This window comes from Harpegnathos saltator, unplaced genomic scaffold (assembly GCF_003227715.2).
Source record: "Harpegnathos saltator strain DR-91 unplaced genomic scaffold, Hsal_v8.6 scaffold103, whole genome shotgun sequence".
In the NCBI taxonomy this organism is placed as follows: domain Eukaryota; kingdom Metazoa; phylum Arthropoda; class Insecta; order Hymenoptera; family Formicidae; genus Harpegnathos; species Harpegnathos saltator.
Window position 1 is genome coordinate 147,284 of NW_020229877.1, and position 18,430 is coordinate 165,713.

The 18,430-nt window shown below is 46.8% G+C and overlaps 1 protein-coding gene across 3 annotated transcripts in view; it reads right to left on the minus strand.

Annotated features, from left to right (window-relative positions):
• Positions 1 to 18,430, minus strand: part of LOC105188096 (box A-binding factor) — a 59,628-nt gene that overhangs the window by 25,628 nt on the left and 15,570 nt on the right. The gene's annotated exons all lie outside the window — the stretch shown is intronic.

Here is an 18,430-nt window from a genome sequence, read left to right on the forward strand (position 1 = left end):
AAAAGATTCACGTGCAAACTGTGTGACGGAATGTCGGAGAATAGTTGGGAATCTCATGTTTGTTCTAGGATCGAAACACCCCGCGCATAAAATATGTGAGGATTCATTCAGGAGTCAACGATTACAGGGACATCGTCAGCCGATATCAATGGCGCAAAATATATAAATCATAGAATTTTAATTTTTACAATATGTTTCTCTCTTCCAGTCTAAGGTAGTTTGTTTCTCTGAAAAAATTGTTTCTTCTCTCTTTATTCTTGCTACACAGTTGCTGACAGAGATCACCACTCCGCAGACGGAAATGTAAGAAGAATAAAAATGGAATTCCTCTTATAATAAAATGACTGATTATTTCACTCAGTATATCGCTTATCTTCTTAAACATGATTTTGCTACTTTGTAAACAGCGAGAACAAACAAAATCGCCAGTAGCAAGTTGCATAATCATGTGTACCACAAGATTCCGAAGTATAAATTAATCCAAACACACGTGAATATTATCTTTATGTGAGAAAGTTGTTATCGCTGACGCGCTAATATAAATGACAACAGATGTTTTTGGAAAAGCGCATTCAAGCGTTTCATTCGAACTCGAAGCACACATCTTATCGAGATCCGTGTTGCGCTATCGAATATATTTCGGTATCTGCTCAGAAAATGATTTATCAATTTGTATTCCTGTGTCTCAACACATATACATGCGCGGTAATGTCCTGCGTTACGCACATAGTTGCTCATATAATCTCCTTCTCTCAACAAAAAAAAATACACACACACATATATATATATACACACCTAAAAATCATGATGCAACAAAGAATAGCTGCATTTCTAAATCTAAGAAGTTCTTCGTGATTCGACTGGCTGCTAGACTAAAACAGAACGCATCGTGGTCGCATCATATTCGATCTCCAGCAGCGGTCGAATTCATTCGCGCGACAATGCCGCAGTGTTGAGATCGATTGAGCGATTCGACAGAAGCGCAGGACACACGCGCCTTTGGGGTACCGAGAAACTGTTGCTAGCCGGTGTGTTACAAAAATAACCACGTGCTCTTATCTGGTCGTCGTTGGTGGTGGCACACGCACTCACGCATTCAGCGGCGGATGGACATTGCATCGTTACGAAGCATGTACGAGAGGAGAGGAGAGAGAGAGAGAGAGAGAGAGAGAGAGAACAAGAGCGAGAGTAAGAGAAGGAGAAGAGAAACAGGGCTAAGAGAGCAAAGAAACGAGGAGAATGGTTTCGCGAGCTGTTCTCTCTCTCTCTCTCTCTCTCTCTCTCTCTCTCTCTCTCTCTCTCTCTCTCTCTCTCGGAGATAAAAATATTATTTTTAATCGCCGAGGGTCACGCTGAGCTCGTGGCAGGACCAACCGACATGCACGGATCGTGTCGATCCTAGGTCTGCAATCTTGTCGCGCTCGCCGGTAGACAAACCCGGGATTTGCAGAATACAAATTAATTTAACTATGTAGAATATTTCCGAATTACTTTTGCTGGTAATTAAAGAAGAAGGACACGAGTAAAAAGAAACGAAATAACGAACTATTTTCTTTCCAGAGATCGCCTCTCTCTGAAGATGCAGTGCTTATCTTTCCGGTTAATCGCGAGACGAGATGTGAAACATTCGCATTTTTCTCTCTCTCTCTCTCTCTCTCTCTCTCTCTCTCTCTCTCTCTCTCTCTCTGTTTTTAATAGACTAATGTCTCATCGCGAGCGACGTTAATATCGGTCGATCACAACGAATGTAAGCAGATGCGTAACACGATTGTCCACGCGACTATGAGTAATCTGCCGCACGTACGTGCCCGACGCGCGAGGGAAAACCTCAGGAATGTCACGTATTACCCTCCGCAAGACCGGTCTGATCCCGGTTGCTGAGATTGCTGTGCTCATCCGACAAAGTTCAGTTATCGTCGCGCATCTGACTGTATGATTAATATACGGAACGCTTCGCAATACTACCGCGATATTAATTATGACGGAATCCCCGGCGCGACAGAAGAGTTTTGTCGTCATTCGAAATTTTCATGTAGAAATTCACGCGTGTATTTCTCGAGATATAACCTATTTGTACTGACGCGGTCTCAGAGTTCAGTCCGACAACACAAAGCACCCTCCTCGCACGAGAAATCTACAGGGAGGTCGCTTTAACGCACGACGGCCTTCATCCAAAGCCGCACGCGGTATCATCTCCGAAGGCGGTATATCGACCGTTTAACATTCAGCCGACCTTATTGACGTTACCTAATCGAATTGGAAAGGTCAGGCTCGTTGGATTATCTGCCACTGTCATTCGCTCCGCGCGAATTCTATTAAAAAACATATTTTTGCATCAAAGGTCCAAGTACAGTCAATCACAACCAGGCTTTGGAACAATGTAAATAAAAATAGAAGAAATACACAAGGGTGCCCCGGCGCGTTGCTGATAATACCATCCGTCGAAGATTATTTCCTGAACGTCTTAAAATATAGCAAGCCTCGTATAACAATGCCGAAAAATATATCTGCGATCGGAATCTGCGTACGGAAAATTCCTTAACATCGAAACATTCGTTTTTTTTATCCGTATCGATGTGACGATAATAATAACAACAGTAGAAATAATAATAATATTTATTATTATATAATAATAATAATAATTATTATTATATAATAATAATAATAATTATTATTATTATTATTTTCCGTTGATCAGATGACATATCGTTTTCTCGATTCAATTCAAAGATCGTACATTACGAGAACGATCGTGTGTGTATTACTATTTATTAATAATTATTTTCCCTATTTCCTAAGATAAATCGTGTTTCGCGAACGGCTGGGCACGATGACGAGCAACATAGTCGCGTTACACGAAATACAGCGCATTATCCGAATGCAAAATTCCGAACGAGGAACCTTCGAGGCCCGAACAAGAGGAATTGGCCGAAGCACCGCGTTTATCTGTGGACGAGGAGATGCAAAGCCGCGACCCCGATTAATCACCCGATGAAGAAAATATACGCCTCGGGCGTGTACGCGGCTGCAGCAACCAAGAGGGACCTTCCCCCATTGTTGCAACAGTAAAACGAACAAACGGCCAGCGTCATTTGTCGATAAAGAAAGCCGCACGATCGGCGCACGATTCCGCGGCGGTCTCAATATTTCTCACGAGAGAAATTAATTTCGATACTTCACATCCCCTCACCCCGCGCCTTATCTGCAAAAATTGTTCAATCAATCGAAGCATGTCGTATTACTTTTTTTTATACATTCTCTCTCTCTCTCTCTCTCTCTCTCTCTCTCTCTCTCTCTCTCTCTATTTCTCCTTTTCTCGGAGAAACTCTCCGATCCTGCCACGTCGAAAAAAGAGGAAAACGGGTCATTCTTTTTATTAATATTTCACAAGGGGAGTCTCCGCGCTATCTTATCTTCGACATTAGTTACCGGATAGAACGAACCGGTGGCGCCCCCCGCCTCCGCTTCTCAATCGCTTCGCACTTATTCCCCGACGAGGCGACATTTCTTTGATTAACGATCGCAACGTGCGACCGCAAGGTGCGCGCGATACGACGCATCTAAAATTATCTACAGTACAAGTCGATGTGCAATGACACTTTTTATTATCCCCCCCGAGATATACAACAAGAGAAAGAGAGTAAGAGAAAATAGGTGAGGGAGTTCCTGAAAAACAGTAGCCAAGAAAGAGAGAGGAAGAAAGGGAGAGGGGGAGAAAGAGCTAGATTCAGAGTTGCTGGGCGAGCGGAAGAGGTTTTGTACATCGGGGCCAAAGGTTGAGCCTTATCTTCCAGACTCCCACAAAAACATTCTCTGTTAACCGCAATACGATTGAACGCGAAGCGCGCGTATATATATCGATGCGGTACATGACGAGATTTTCAGAGATTGAATAGCCTCTTTATCTCAACTTCACGAGCCCTCATCTTCCTCCCGCTCTTCTCCTTCTCTTCTTCGTTCTTTCCCCAGCCGTCGAAACTCGCGGTAACTCGTGAGATGAGACGGTAATAATGATGCTAATCGCTCTTTCGTCTGAAGAATCCCTCCTACTTTTGTAAATTTCAGATACGACGGTTCCTACCTTCTCTCTTTCTCATGTTGTCTTTCTCTCCTTCGCTCTCCCCCCTCTGCCTATCGTCTTCATTAAATGCTTCTTTATCCTCGTTAAAACTTTGTATGAAAAGCAAAATAAGGAGCACTCTCTCTCTCTCTCACTCATACACACACACACACACACACACACACACACACACACACACGAGACGCTGTAGTGCTCAGTGCGAAAGAACAGAGAGTGCATTGTGGGTAGGCGAGGTGGACAGGTATGTCGTTTGGCTAGGTATGGTATGCGTTCTGCCTATTTCCGATAAGAAGGCCAGGTGTTCCCGCGCACATCGTCCGCACGACGCGTTCCCCGCGTATCATCGTCGCGACGACGACGTCATCGTCGTCGTCGTCGTCGTCGTCGCTCGCAAAGTCGTAAGTTATGGTCCACGGTTTCGCATTCACACGCGCGAAACACGCCGGGTGATTCACACGCTTGCGTTCACTCCGAAGTGGTACATATACGAAAATACGCGAAAATAGCTTATCCACTGTGCGCGATGCTTCGGATCGGCCGTGATTTATACACGATACGACTTGTCGCTTCGCGATTTCTCGCAGACTTCCACCACGTCATTGCTGCTCTCACGACGCAGAATGTCGTCATTCTTTCTTTCATCATTATCCCTTTCCGCCGCGCGAGTTTCTCTCGCGTCTTAATATCCGAGCCTCTCTTGTGACGCGCGATGATGGGATCACTTTGCCCTCCATTCTTCTCCTTTTTCGACCGTTTATTTTCACGTTTATTTCACGCAGAAACGGTCGGAAACAAACGATACGAAAGCTACGACGCGTCTTTTCGAGCTGACGCAACCGCTTTCCGAAAAACCGACGCGACGGCGGCGGACCGACCGGCTCGTAGTAGAACGGCTGCTCGTCACTACTATGCGTCGTATTTGAAACTGCTTACGCTGCCATAATCGCCATCGGCAGCGTCGCAGTGTCTGCCGCTGGAGCTGCACCGACGACTGCGGTTGCGGCTACGCAGATTAGGCTACTATGCGACTCTTAAAAGGCGATAGAACGCCCGTAATCGCGGTGTGTACGCCGCTCGTCTCGTACTACGTACACGCTATGATAGCTACCGTTAGTAGAGAAGGATGATAATACAATCGGCGTATAATCGCTCGTGCCGCTCATTCATCCCGCGGCTCACGATATGGGCTAATCTCTGCTTACAACTCGCCAGCCGGCGAGTGTGCGCGCTCGCGTGTCCTCATTAATTAACAGGTCGATCGCCCTCGTCTCTCTTTCCCCTCCCCTCCCCTCCCCTCCCCTCCCCTTCCTTCCGCTGCACAGCTCGCGCTTTTATTCTCCCGGTCAAGCGGTTCACGGCGCGAGTTCAGCCCCAAGTTTGCACCAAATGTTTTGGAAAACAAAGCAAAGAGCCGCATGCGAAAGATGTGGAGGAACCTTTGTTCCTCCCACGAAGGATTCCTTCCCTCAAGGGGCACGAGCTTGACTGAGGCTCGGCCGGGAGACAGTCTGCGTGCTGCCATAAAATGTGCAAACACCCCCGAAGTGTATATATTTCCTCCGTGTTTCCTCTGTGTTTACGTCTGGCACTCGGGCGAACCGTCACGATACAATACAGAGATAAAGCATCCCCTTTGTATAAAGCGCAGGCCGGAAGGGAGGCCCGGGGGGGCTCTGATTGGCATAGATGTGAAGTAACGTAAAATCGCGACAAAAATCTCTCCCGTCGTTAACTTTGAAAGAGAAAAAAAGAGAAACAAATAGGGTTTCGCTGCAACAATGACAAGTAATTGTTCTCCCCCTCATGGATTCACAGTGAGACTAAACCACCTTCATCGAAGTTCCCAACCGCGGCTGAAAAGTGCCGAGACCGAGTGTGTCTCATTGCTCCAAATATATTCGTGGATCTCTATTAACTTCGCGATTATAACGCGGAGAGACATCGATATTCGCGCGCGGCGCACGCCGATACAAATGATACAAAGTCGCGAAAAATAGATCGCGATAAATCATTCACGTTTCGTGATCGTAACGACACCTCGGTATCTTAACGCGGAGTCGTACAAAACTACTACCTCGACCCGATAAAACGTGATAAGGCCGATAAGGTGATACGAGACGGCACGCGACCACGATACATGTTTCTCGTACTTGCACGTGCGGCCAGCGCGAAAGAAAAGAAGGAACGACCCGAGGCGTTTTAGCGCCAGCGCGTCGATTATCATCACGGCCGCGTAACATTCGCGTTCCCATCGGACGCGCGAGGCGCAATAAAAGCGCAGATTGAAGTGTGGGATAAAAATCACGTCGCGAATCGGCTGGGAGTTTGCAAACGAGACGAAATGAGGGGTTTCAGAGCATTGAGAGAGAGAGAGAGAGAGAGAGAGAGAGAGAGAGAAAGAGTCGAGAATGCTTTTCTCGTGTCTCACGGAGAATAAGAGAAGCGTCTATATCATTCTCGCATAAAGGGCAATTAAAAAATGACACATCCGATGCGCGTGGTTGGCCTATCTGTTGCGTAAGAGAGAACGCTTTTAGATATCGAGTCTGTCTCGCCGTTTTTCTCGCGATACATTTTTGCGCTAGCTCACGACGCATAATTACGAGAAAGATGGCAGAGGGAGGAAGGACGAAAGAAGGAAAGAGACAAGACTAACCCAATTAACATTCGCCGGGCGAACAATGTGAGTCGCGGGCTTTATCAGTCAATGGCTGTGCCGTCGGGAACAAAGACGACGGTCCTCGACGACGCGGGTAATAAGACAAGGAGGACAGCTCCGCGACGCTACAATGGAAATTTAGCTACACGAAGACTGCACTGTGCGGGGAAAAAGGAAGACTCGGAGTGCATTCGCACACATGCACATGCATATGCGCACACACACACACACACATTCTCTCTCTTTCTCTCTCGCTCTCTCTCTCCGTCTCCTTCTTTCTTCCTCGATCATGCTGACCCAGCACGCTGACCCTTGAACCGCGATCGCTCTCCTCTCTCCCATCTTTCGCGGCGAATGCGAGGAATTGCGCGAGTTCCATCGCGATCAGATATTGTCAGATATTATTCGACGATCGATGCATTTCTCTAACGACGAGTTCTCGATGAATTTCTCCGCTACTAATGATTTATCGATGAATTCATCTAATGGTGATTAACTTCTCTACTCGCCGCATGATTCCTGCGTTGTTAATAAAGCGTCTCATCGTAGCTCAAAACAAACGCATTATTTTAGAGGAGACAAATCTAAGATAAATCTATTCGAAACGATTACTTAAACGTTTCGATATTTCTCGAAGCAAATTAGTAGATAAAGAGCGAGTAAACAAATCGTCACACGAGATATTAATTAAATATCGTATAAACTAATTATAAATTGATATGAAGCACAATTTCGCCGCGGTTGACGTACCAGTTTAACAATCCGAGACAAATTAAATTAAAGTGCAAGACGCGTATAATCGCGTTAATATGAACTTGAGCGACAACTTAACGAGATAATTAATCAAATCAATTACGAAATATTTGCGGTAAGTTAGGCACAGACATTAGATACGTAGCAAGATCGCAAGCATATCGCTGGCAAACCACCGATACATTCGAGCTGTGCAAATAAAGTACAAGTTGAGCATAATCTGAAGTTCTTACGAAAATTCGCGTCTCAATTTAGCTTCTGATCTATCAAGATATCTCATAAAATTATATCGACGTTCTCTTCTCTTTTGACATCTCTCAGAATTAAGAATAGACGATAGAATTAGACCGTGAGAGTTGCGTATCTCGACTCATAGAATTACCAAGTCCGCTCGGGGGAGGGAGGAGGGGCAGGAGAGAGGGGAGCGAAGAAGACCAAGCGCGATCTCGAGACTACGACTTCTCTCGTGACACTAAATCATGCTTCGTTTCGAAGTTAATGGGTAATAAAACGGCGAGCCCATAAAGACTACAAGACGGCTGCGGAATATCAACGCACCGCGACAGAGCTCGACATGCTCGTCTCGTCTTCCTTTCCCCGAAATCCACATCTTCCCGGCATCAAAAGGATTAACCGTTCTCACACTGGATCATCGATCGACTGTCGTGACCTAATCCTACACGCACTCCAAAAAAATGCAACGCGATCTTGAACACGGAAAATCGAGAGAAACTGTGTCTGAAGACAGTCCTATATCTCTAGTTCTGAAAATTGTTCAAATCCGTCGACACGGATTTGCCTGTCGAGGTGAACGACTCGGTCGGGAAATATTTCGTTATAAATGCTGAAGAACGATTGGTACAAGAGAGACATGGGATAAACACGATATAAATCACGCAACCAAAGGGCAAGGAAAGAGTTCGTGATCAGAGGCTCGAGTGGAGGCTCATTCCGAAGATTAATAGGTGTCGCCGATGACTTAGTGATCCTTCATAGCGCGCCGCGCTATGAAAGCGCGGGAAAATTAAAGAAGAAGTTAGAGAAGGGATCTCGGACGAAAAGACTTAATAAATCGATCAGCAGATACTCGTTCGCAAGGAAAATTAACAGTTCACGTCCGTAAGTTGTTCGAGCTGTCGCTTTGCGAGCGAGATGCAGAGAGAAGAAGAGACATATAGAGTGTCTCGTTTCTATCACGTTTCTATCACGTTTTGACGGCAAATTCTCCGTTTGATTCGACATCGACTTCGAGCCGATGAAAATATCGAGACGACACCGAGGTGACTCGATATCTTCCTCAAGGTAGAATCCATTCACACGAAAACGGACCTATCGTTCGAAAAAGCAGTGCGGCAGAAATGGACTGCCCTGTATATAAACAGGTCACTGACTCCTATTTATCTCGCTCTAGACTACCGCTCTGCCTTTTATCTTCGGCTTTATTACAAACAAATCTTGAAACCGTTGATTCATAGAGCGCTCATTGCTCTATCTAGTCGAAATATAGCGACAACGCACGCGCGAGCGGCATTGCCCCGAGAGTTCATTCACGAGTCCTCGCGCGAGTCAATCGCCGCGAGTTTTGAGCGCACGGAACGTTCCCCTGAAACGGAATTTTCAGAACACGATCGACAAAACTCTCTCTCGGAGATTTACTACCGGACAGAATAAACGGCCGCGCGTTATACGACGTTTAATATAATGGCACCAGTTCAGGAACACGAGCCAGACGTAGTCCTAAAGAAGCCGCGGAGTAGTCCTCTTTGTACGTACGACCCGATGCAGGACATTCCGACGAAGGAAGGTGAGCAAATATTAAAGAGCGGCGCGCGGAAGAGAAAAAAGACGCAGTGCTGTTGGGTCATTAGCGACACCTCAGAGGAAGAAACAATGTCGGCCAGGTAAGAGCGAGAAAGAGAGACAGGAGGTGCCATAAACCAAACCAAAAGCGGGGGTGTCCGCCGAGGCCCCAGCCAGGATATTTGCCATTTCCGCGGGCCTCGTGGACGTTTCCTGCTTAATCGTCCTCGCGCGCCGTCTCGTCCGCGCTGTTTGCTTTCCGCTGCCTTGTGAATGGAGACAGGAATTCTCCGTGAGAAGAAATCCAGCAGATCTCGGTCCAGCCGAGCTTCAGCACACAATCTAAAGGGGATCGCCGGCGATACACAATATTGTGAAATATGCAGCACCGCTAAATGACGCCATGTCGTACCCGGTTTTTTCGTACGGGTACCCACTGCGATACTTCGATCACGGGGAGTTTGTCGAAAGGTTTCCCTCCGTCCTCCCACTAGGTGACGAGTTTCAGCCGTCACAAGCCGTGAGGCAACGATATGCAGACAGCGTGGCGTAACGCGAGAAGGGCAGGAATCGTGCTGCGGATCGTTTAAGCACCGACCTTTTATGCGCCGACACTTCTCGTTCTTTCTCTCTCCGTCCAATTCTCTCCCAGGACCTCCTCTTTTTCCTTCTCGATTGCCGCCCACAAAACGTAAGCGCCACATTGTAAACTGACCTGTCGAGAGGTTACTAGCGCTAACAGACTGCGCAGACACGCGTCGCCGTTTGGATTCGCGCGCGCGCGCGCGCGTGTGTGTGTGTGTGTGTGTGTGTGTGTGTGTGTGTGTATGTACCCGCACAGTTCACGAGAAACATTACTCGGTTGTGAACTGACCTTTGACGTTTGCGAAAGTTGCCTCGTCGCAGATAATAGTTTATTTTAACCGCGTTAACGGAATGTTGCGCAATATTGTAATTGTTGCACTCGCGATAATTGCATCGTCTCTATTGTAATGTAACGGCCACGAAGAAGTAACGCGCAGCCATGAAATTAATGCGAACATCATTAGGACGTCGGAGCGGCTGCTCGTCGATGGCACGACGAAGCATGAAGCTCAGGACTTTTGACTTGTTCTTATCTGCGCGAAACGTTCTGTGACACGCGAATCTCAAATTGCAATATTTCGACGACTGTAATCGTTCGGCACTCGAGGTCGGAAGAAAGTCCCTGTCATCGATGCTTTATCGGCACAGAAACACCCGTCCGCTTTCGCTCGATTGTACACCCAAGAGTTTTCTTCTGGAAAAATCTTTACGACCCCTCACTGTGTCTTCTTCACACAGAAAACAACAATATTCTCGAATGTCCGCAAGAGAAACCGACGTACTTCAAAGTACTCCAACTTTTTGCCGCCCGTGACTCATATGTCGCATTCGAGGAAGGTGACGAAAAATTAACAGCTTACTCAGAAGTTCCTTAAGTTTCTAATGGTACACCGCTCGATCTCGCGTTATCGCGAGGGATATCTCGAGCCTCGTCGCTTCCGGATTTTTATGATCTCCCCAACAGAGATCAGATATAAACGCTTTCATCAGCCCGCTCGTCGTTACGTCGCGATTATCGCGTTTATAATGGCAACTGGTTATATATTTTTATATCTCTCAATATTCCGATACAACGAAATATGAAACGTACGACATACGTGATTGTTGCGCGTATTGCGTGAAAGAAAATCTCTATGATCTAGATTTATTTGAGAGTTCGTTTCAACCCAAAATAGATCGATCTATCCCCGAGTACTGCCTCCATGAAACACGACGCGTCGTCATCGGAGCTACTAATTTCAGGGTCTCGATCTCAAAACAGATCGACGCGAAGTCGCCGAACCCGATCTCACGAGCTCCCTTCCTCCGGCTAAAGAAATGATTGAGCTGGAAAGAGGGCCATTTACCGATATTTTGTAAGTCATGCGTGACTCCATTTACCGAAACAGTCACAGAACGTGAGTGAAAGAGAGAGAGAGAGAGAGAGAGAGAGAGAGAGAGAGAGAGAGAGAGAGAGAGAGAGAGAGAGAGAGAGAGAGAAAGAGATAGAACAGGCTGTAGAGGGAGGAGGATCGAGGACGGCAGTCGTAAGGAGGGATCGTTTTCAGGGAGGAGAGAGGCCAGTAAATCAGTCATCGGGAGGTCATAGGTCGCAAGCCATGCCGTACTATATTCACATCCAGCGCGTAATGGGGTATTAGGCCCGAAGGGGACTTTCGGAGGTCCGGAGATCGCAGCTGAGAATAGGAGATGCCTATTAGCTCGGCTAGATATTATTTTACGTCATTTTATGGTCCTGCCTGCGAGAACGTAGCCGGGTGTCAACGGGGTTACCACGGGAGGTATCCTCGACGTTTTTTGCCCCCGAAGAATGCGCAGCTCTCAAAAAACACCGCGCACCTGTAAGCGACCTTTAGGCCCGCTCGATCCGCCCTAAAATCGAGATTCGCCGAGTGATCGATGTTAATTACGGGATCATAATTGTGACAATGCATAATCATTATGACGCATAATCATTGTTCTAATAATAATATATCATTACTCTTACAAAGCCCTTAACGAGATTATCTCGTAAATTCACTTTCACGGAAAAACCTGAAAATTACGGAAAGTCCTTCGTAAAATTTTTCAGGCTTTTCAAATTTTTCAGCTTTAGATGAGTTGTATAGACAGCTATGCGCTGTCAAATCGCAGTTTAACGCGAATATTATTAATTATTCACTCGGTTCGGCATCAACGTCGAATTGCAGGGGCAGTATATTTTGATCGGTTGCCACGATCGAGGGAGGCAAAAACTTGATTCCCGAGCTACTCCAAGGTAAGTTCCTAATTTAACACTTCCGTGTTATTCTTACAACTTTTTAACGTGGCGCGCGATTCGGTGACGGCCCAACGCGTGACGCGCGTCTACTACAAACAGAAATAACGTGCTGACTCACGAAACTGGATCGAAAAACAATCATTCCCGGAAAACCTTTCCTGTTTTTCCACATACACGATATTATATTTGTATACATGTAAAAGGGTTCAATAAACCTCTTTGGAAGAACCTTTAGAAGCCCCTTTCTTCGAGCGAAGCTCATTTACAAATAAAATAAAATCTATAATAAAGTATAATATATACATAACGTTTTTCAAGGAACAAAAGAATAATCGAGCAGAAGAAGAAGCAAGAAGCTTCGATCGTTTCTCCGATTCGGCTCTGGATCATTGTTATTAATCAAAAGTATTTGTTTCTACTTCAAAAGTATTTGTTTCTATTTCATACGCGGCGCGTATCAGATCTCAAAATATATCGGATCGCGCTCGTGAAACGTCGGGCGGTGGGTGACGAATTGGTGCGGGGCAAGAAGCACGGAGGAGAGGAGGGGGGGGGACAGAGGAAAGAGAGACGCATAGAGAGGAATATGTTTGCGTTGCAAGCGGTCGGGCAGGCAGGTTTACGGTACTTGTTGGACCGTCGGCAACTCTGACGTCACATCCTGCGCGGGCGGACATCCGGTTTCGTTGCCGGACTCCTGCCGCACAGCGATAACAAAATCTATGCTTGTTAAGAAACAAAAAAAAGAGAGAGAGAGAGAGAATGAGAATGAGAGAAAAAGAGGGGAAGAAAGACAAGAGAGCAGGCAGGACTACTCCGGAGCAGTTCCGGCACCACGACCCACCCTTATGCGACTTACAGAACCCATGAGATCCCTGATAAAGCGTATTTAGTGATAGAGAGGACCTCTGTCACTCTGCTTACTTTGAGCTGGTCGTTCAATTGAAGATTTTATCGAAATTCCCATCTGTCGTCGACGGTGCTGTTCTTATTCTTGTTTTTCTTATTTTTCTCCTCACGACCGAAAGCCGTTCGCGAACAACGATTCGACGGTCAGTTCGAACTTCGGCTCCGCACCGAATTTCCTGCTCTGTTGTGCCCGCGACACGCTGGCCAGTCTTCGTCGTGGGAAGTTCTCGGAGGCACTCCCACGACCGCAAGCGGAAATCATGGCGTATTTATTTATCAAACGCGCTCGCGAGAGCCGAGCGCGCGTTACGCATTTCTGGTCAAACGGGTCTGACCGCCTAGCGTCGCGTCGCGTCGCGTCGCGTCGCGCCGAGCATTATTTACCGGTCGCTTTTCGCACGGAGACGACGAAAACACGACAATTAGGGTTCGCGTTATCGCTAGGCCGATGTCGTCGTCCCCGTTACCGCCGTGTACGTGCCTTCCGCGTCGGAACTACCGCGTTTCGATAAAACGCGCCACGCGGACGAAGAAGAGCGACAGATAATCCCGCTTGTTTTATGCCTGAGTACTCACCGCGCGCGAACCCGCCGGAATTACCCGGTTATCGCTCAACCCATTTTTCCCGCTGTTAACCCGCTGTTAACCCGCTGTTAAAACGTAGCGATGTGCCAAATGCACGCGAGCGTCGCTCGTTGACGCCCGATTTGATCGCAGGATCTACGTCACCGCTACGCGAGTCTCTTCAAGCTGCTCTCCTGCTGAGCCGCTTTTCCACTTGGACTTGGCATAAGTCGACACAAGCCGAGCATCTGATTTTTCTTACAAAGATAGAAACTGCGATGTTTGCGCCGACTTGTATTATCGAATGGAAAGCCCCTCTTTTGGTCAAGTAACGAATGCTAAATACATTTTTCTAACCCCTGAGCTGACATGTCGTGACGATTATGGGAGAAAAAGGGACTTTTGGAAACAAAAGAGTGTACGGTTCTCGCTGAGTTCCAAAGTGAAGTTTCGGTTACAGATAAGTTTGCAAGAGACGTAATTTGAGAGTTTGTAGTATATAACGATACTTCAGAACCGCGGAAACAAATTTTCTGCTATTGACATCAGTCAAATTTGCCTGTATTACTATTAGTAACTTGAGATTTGGAGATGGAAAGATTAGACGAAATGAGGAATTCCAACAGGGTCTTTCCATCCTTCATCTTTCAACACGGGCAAAACGGGTCTTGTTTTGGATAGAGGTAATGAAGTAACCCCGGTCGGCCGACCGACACCGAGCGAGAGAAAGAACGGCGCCAAATATTTGCTTTATTATTACTTCACAGCGGTCTCTGTCACGTGGGATTAAGCGTCTCTGTGAAGCGTGCAACGTGTGATTCGTCGGCCATAAAAGCACTAATGAGATAAGGGACTGCGAATCTTGCGCAGTTGCAAACCTCTTAACCTCGCTTTGTGCCGCGCTCTTCCCTTCGTTTCGCGTTTCTGAAAAACGGGAATCGCGCGCATATCTTCGCGTTCCACGCGGCGCGACAGACGTTGCATGATGAGAGACAAGTTTGATGGCGCGACGACACGGGGAAATGGTAAAATTCCTTGGCTTAAGCTCACTCACCGCGCTTCGACGATGGCCTCGATGCTCAAGCAAGGCGGAGGTGGACGAGGGGGACGTCCCAGGATCTTCGTTTCGTCAGCGACACTCACGAATAATTGATTATTTCAGGCGCGCTAAACGAAACCGCCCGCAGCCGAACGTTGCGAAATTTCGCGTTCGAAACTTGAGTTCGTGCTTGAGTTACGGCGTCGCGTTGTCGCGTCGTGAACCACAGATGGCGCTAGGTCGCGGAACAAGTGCATCGCGAAGCACATGGGCGTAACATCGGGCCGGTTCGCGATGCCGCGCGCGGGTGCAAAGTGCACGCGTCGGCCGCCGAGTGACCAACGGTAGTTAAATCTCCGCACTCTTCGGAGATGAGGCGATTTCGCGCGTCGCCGGGAGGGAAGAAATAAAGGAGCCGCGGCGCGTTCAAGTTTTTCAATTGATTCCGCGTTTCCATTCGCCGTCGTTAATTCGCCATCATACACAGATGAACTTCAAGCGGGAAGCGCACACTCTTGCATAAAGACATAATACACAATGCGCAAAGGAATCAACCAATTGGAATCTTTATTTCTTTATTATTGCCATGCAGGAAATTAAAGATTCATTTTCTTATGTGTTGTGTATTATTTATGCCTTTATGCAAAAATGTGTGCTTCTCGCTTAAACAGTAAGACGTAAGCAGTAAAGAAACTGACCAATCGCAATCGATTATTCTCGTAAATTTTAAAATGACGACGTCCTTAAATTTCGATTGTGATCGGTCAATTTGCTCACTGCTTACGTCTTACTTAAGTTCGTTTCCTTAAGTTCGTTTGTGTGTGATGGCCTTTATCGCGGCGCAAATAACGAGGGGACCGAATGGTACCGCGTGAAACGCACGCATTCGGAAAATTTATAGCGCGTCGATGATCGAGGTAGCAATGATTAATAATGTTATTAATTGTCGGGATTATCCCGTTGTAGTCGGGGCGAACGCGAGTTGACACGTGCGAGAGAGGTGCGCGGCGCGTACAATCGCGTTATCGATATAAGAACCTTGAAATATTTCATGGAGGTAGAGCCGTCATTGAGTTTGTCCGGAGGATTTGCGCTGCAGCAGGCGCGCGTTCCCGGCCGCGACGAATCGGAAATCGTAACGCTGACGTGAAAGCAAAACGCGAGAAGAGCGGCCGTTTGTTTTCCCGTCGGAACGATCCGTATTCCTCGCATTAATTACTGCCGCGAGTCGATCGCCTTTACGCCGGTATTACACGCGGAACAATCGCGAGTCACGACGTTTCCTTATGGAACCCATAAAATATTGCACGGCAGTTTGTTATAATACCTCGTACGCTTTCTTGCGTCCTTCTCCCTCGATTTACCGTCACCTATGTCCCCGCGCGCCAACAGCGATTCTCATTTCGTCGCTGCGACAGCGGCTTTGACATCGTGTCAAAATCGCGGAAATATTTCTTTCAACAAAAAAAAAAAAATTAACAAATTTTCGTAAGAGAGCGCGTTATCTCTCGTCACAATAGCACGATAGCAAATGTTGTTTATATTAGAAGTTTAAACCGTCGATCGTACACATATGCACCATATCTTGGACGTTAAACTATCCTTCAGCTGGGAGTCCTTCAGCTAATGGGTCGTAACATGGAACTAATCCTAGAAGTGACAACTTGTGAAACAAAAACAAAACTCGCTCATCTCGGAGATCCTGATCATTGAAGATGATAAATGTTCTTGAGAACCGAAATATCAAAATATGAGAAACATGAGAGAGATATGAGAAGTCTCGAGTAATGCTCTCTCTCTCTCTCTCTCTCTCTCTCTCTCTCTCTCTCTCTCTCTCTCTCTCTCTCTCTCTCTCTCTCTCTCTCTCTCTCTCTCTCCTCTCTCTCTCTCTCTCTCTCTCTCTCTCTCTCTCTCTCTCTCTCTCTCTCTCTCTCTCTCTCTCTCGCTCTCTCTCTCTCTCTCTCTCTCTCTCTCTCTCTCTCTCTCTCTCTCTCTCTCTCTCTCTCTCTCTCTCTCTCTCTCTCTCTCTCTCTCTCTCCCTCCCTCCCTCTCTCCCTCTCTCTCTCTCTCTCTCTCTCTCTCTCTCTCCCTCTCTCTCTCTCTCTCCCTCTCTCTCTCTCTCTCCCTCTCTCTCCCTCTCTCTCTCTCTCTCTCTCTCTCTCTCCCTCTCTCTCTCTCTCTCCCTCTCTCTCCCTCTCTCTCTCTCTCTCTCTCTCTCTCTCTCTCTCTCTCTCTATCGTAAAGCATCATCGAAATAAGCTAAAATTTCTAATGATTGGTTAAAAACCCTACGAGAATGACAGAACTCTTCGCATTGCGATATATCAGATGTTTTGACTGACCAAACACGTCTGGAACGCACAGATAACGGCGCGATTAGGGGGCGTTTTCGGGGCGGCTTTAACTCCTGAGAGACCTCGACGAATGTTCCTGCAAGGAAGAACTTCGTCCGAGAGAGCTTTTTGTTAACACAGACGATGCTGATTCACATTATAAATATTTTAATCGTCAAACCAATTCCCGTCGCTACATTCTTTGCTTATACGAGTATCCTGAAGAAAGTTTCATGTTGTGGAAATTTGAACCGTGACGATTGGGTTGAGGGCTCTATTAGTAGGTTTCGAGTTTAAAAAAAGGGAAAAAAGGCGTTATTGGTTAATTAGCGAGTCTTTCGCTAGCGAAGGTATTGATCTCGTTCACTCAATCTTTCGAAATTTGTTCTCGCCACGTGTCGAGAGACATTGATCTGAATATTATTCTTCTTAACGACAAAAGATATTATTTTAAGGGTCCCTTACCCGGGATCTGTCTGAAACTACTGCACTACAGATCATCTTACTAATGGTCTGTCTTTTGTAACTACATTACTGAACTGGTACAATAAGCTACAGTGAGAAAACCTATATTTGTCTCACTTTAACTTGTTGGACCAGTTCAACAGTACAACTACAAAGAACAGACCATAAGTATGCCATTGGAGTATATCCTGAGATTGACGAAAACATATGAAAAAGTGAAACAGACCATGTCTCGCTAAGATGAGCTACGAACAACGTGCACCAAGTGGGACGAGGTAACTCAACGACGAAGTATTCCTTATGCATGTTAAAACCCGCATAGGGCGCATTCGCGTTCCCCAGGTACGGCGCGGCGTGACGTTTCCGTTCCAGCTCGCATGGGAAAATAACCGCCTTTTCTGTCCTTATCACTGGCCGCGACCCCACGGAAGGCGGACAACGCGGGCTGCTCAGCTGTCTGCCCCCCTTCGGCGGGGAAGAGCCACGTTTGGAGAGGATTCAGTCGCAACCCCCCGTAAAATGCAACCAGGTGCGAGGACGAGCCGATTCCACCAAGGCGATCGTCCGCACATGCACGCGTGCTTTATCCTATCTATATATTTTTTTTTCCTGTCGTAATTTATCAGACAGAGAGAGAGAGAGAGAGAGAGAGAGAGAGAGAGAGAGAGAGAGGGAGGTAGAGAGAGAGAGAGAGAGAGAGAGAGGGAGAGAGAGAAGTCAAAGTGTTCAAAGTAAAATCATGATCACGATGCGATTGATGAGAAATTATCTGGGATATATTCGAGCCGACGGATCGAAGTCGTTTTAGCGTTTGGTCTTGCGTAGCACGGTAGGCGTTATCGTTATATTGGCTCGATTAGAGCGTTCCGTGACGTCATTATCGGCAGGTCCGAGACGAAAAAGAATTAATATCGCGAGATGCAGAGAGAGAGAGAGAGAGAGAGAGAGAGAGAGAGAGAGAGAGAGAGAGAGAGAGAAAGAG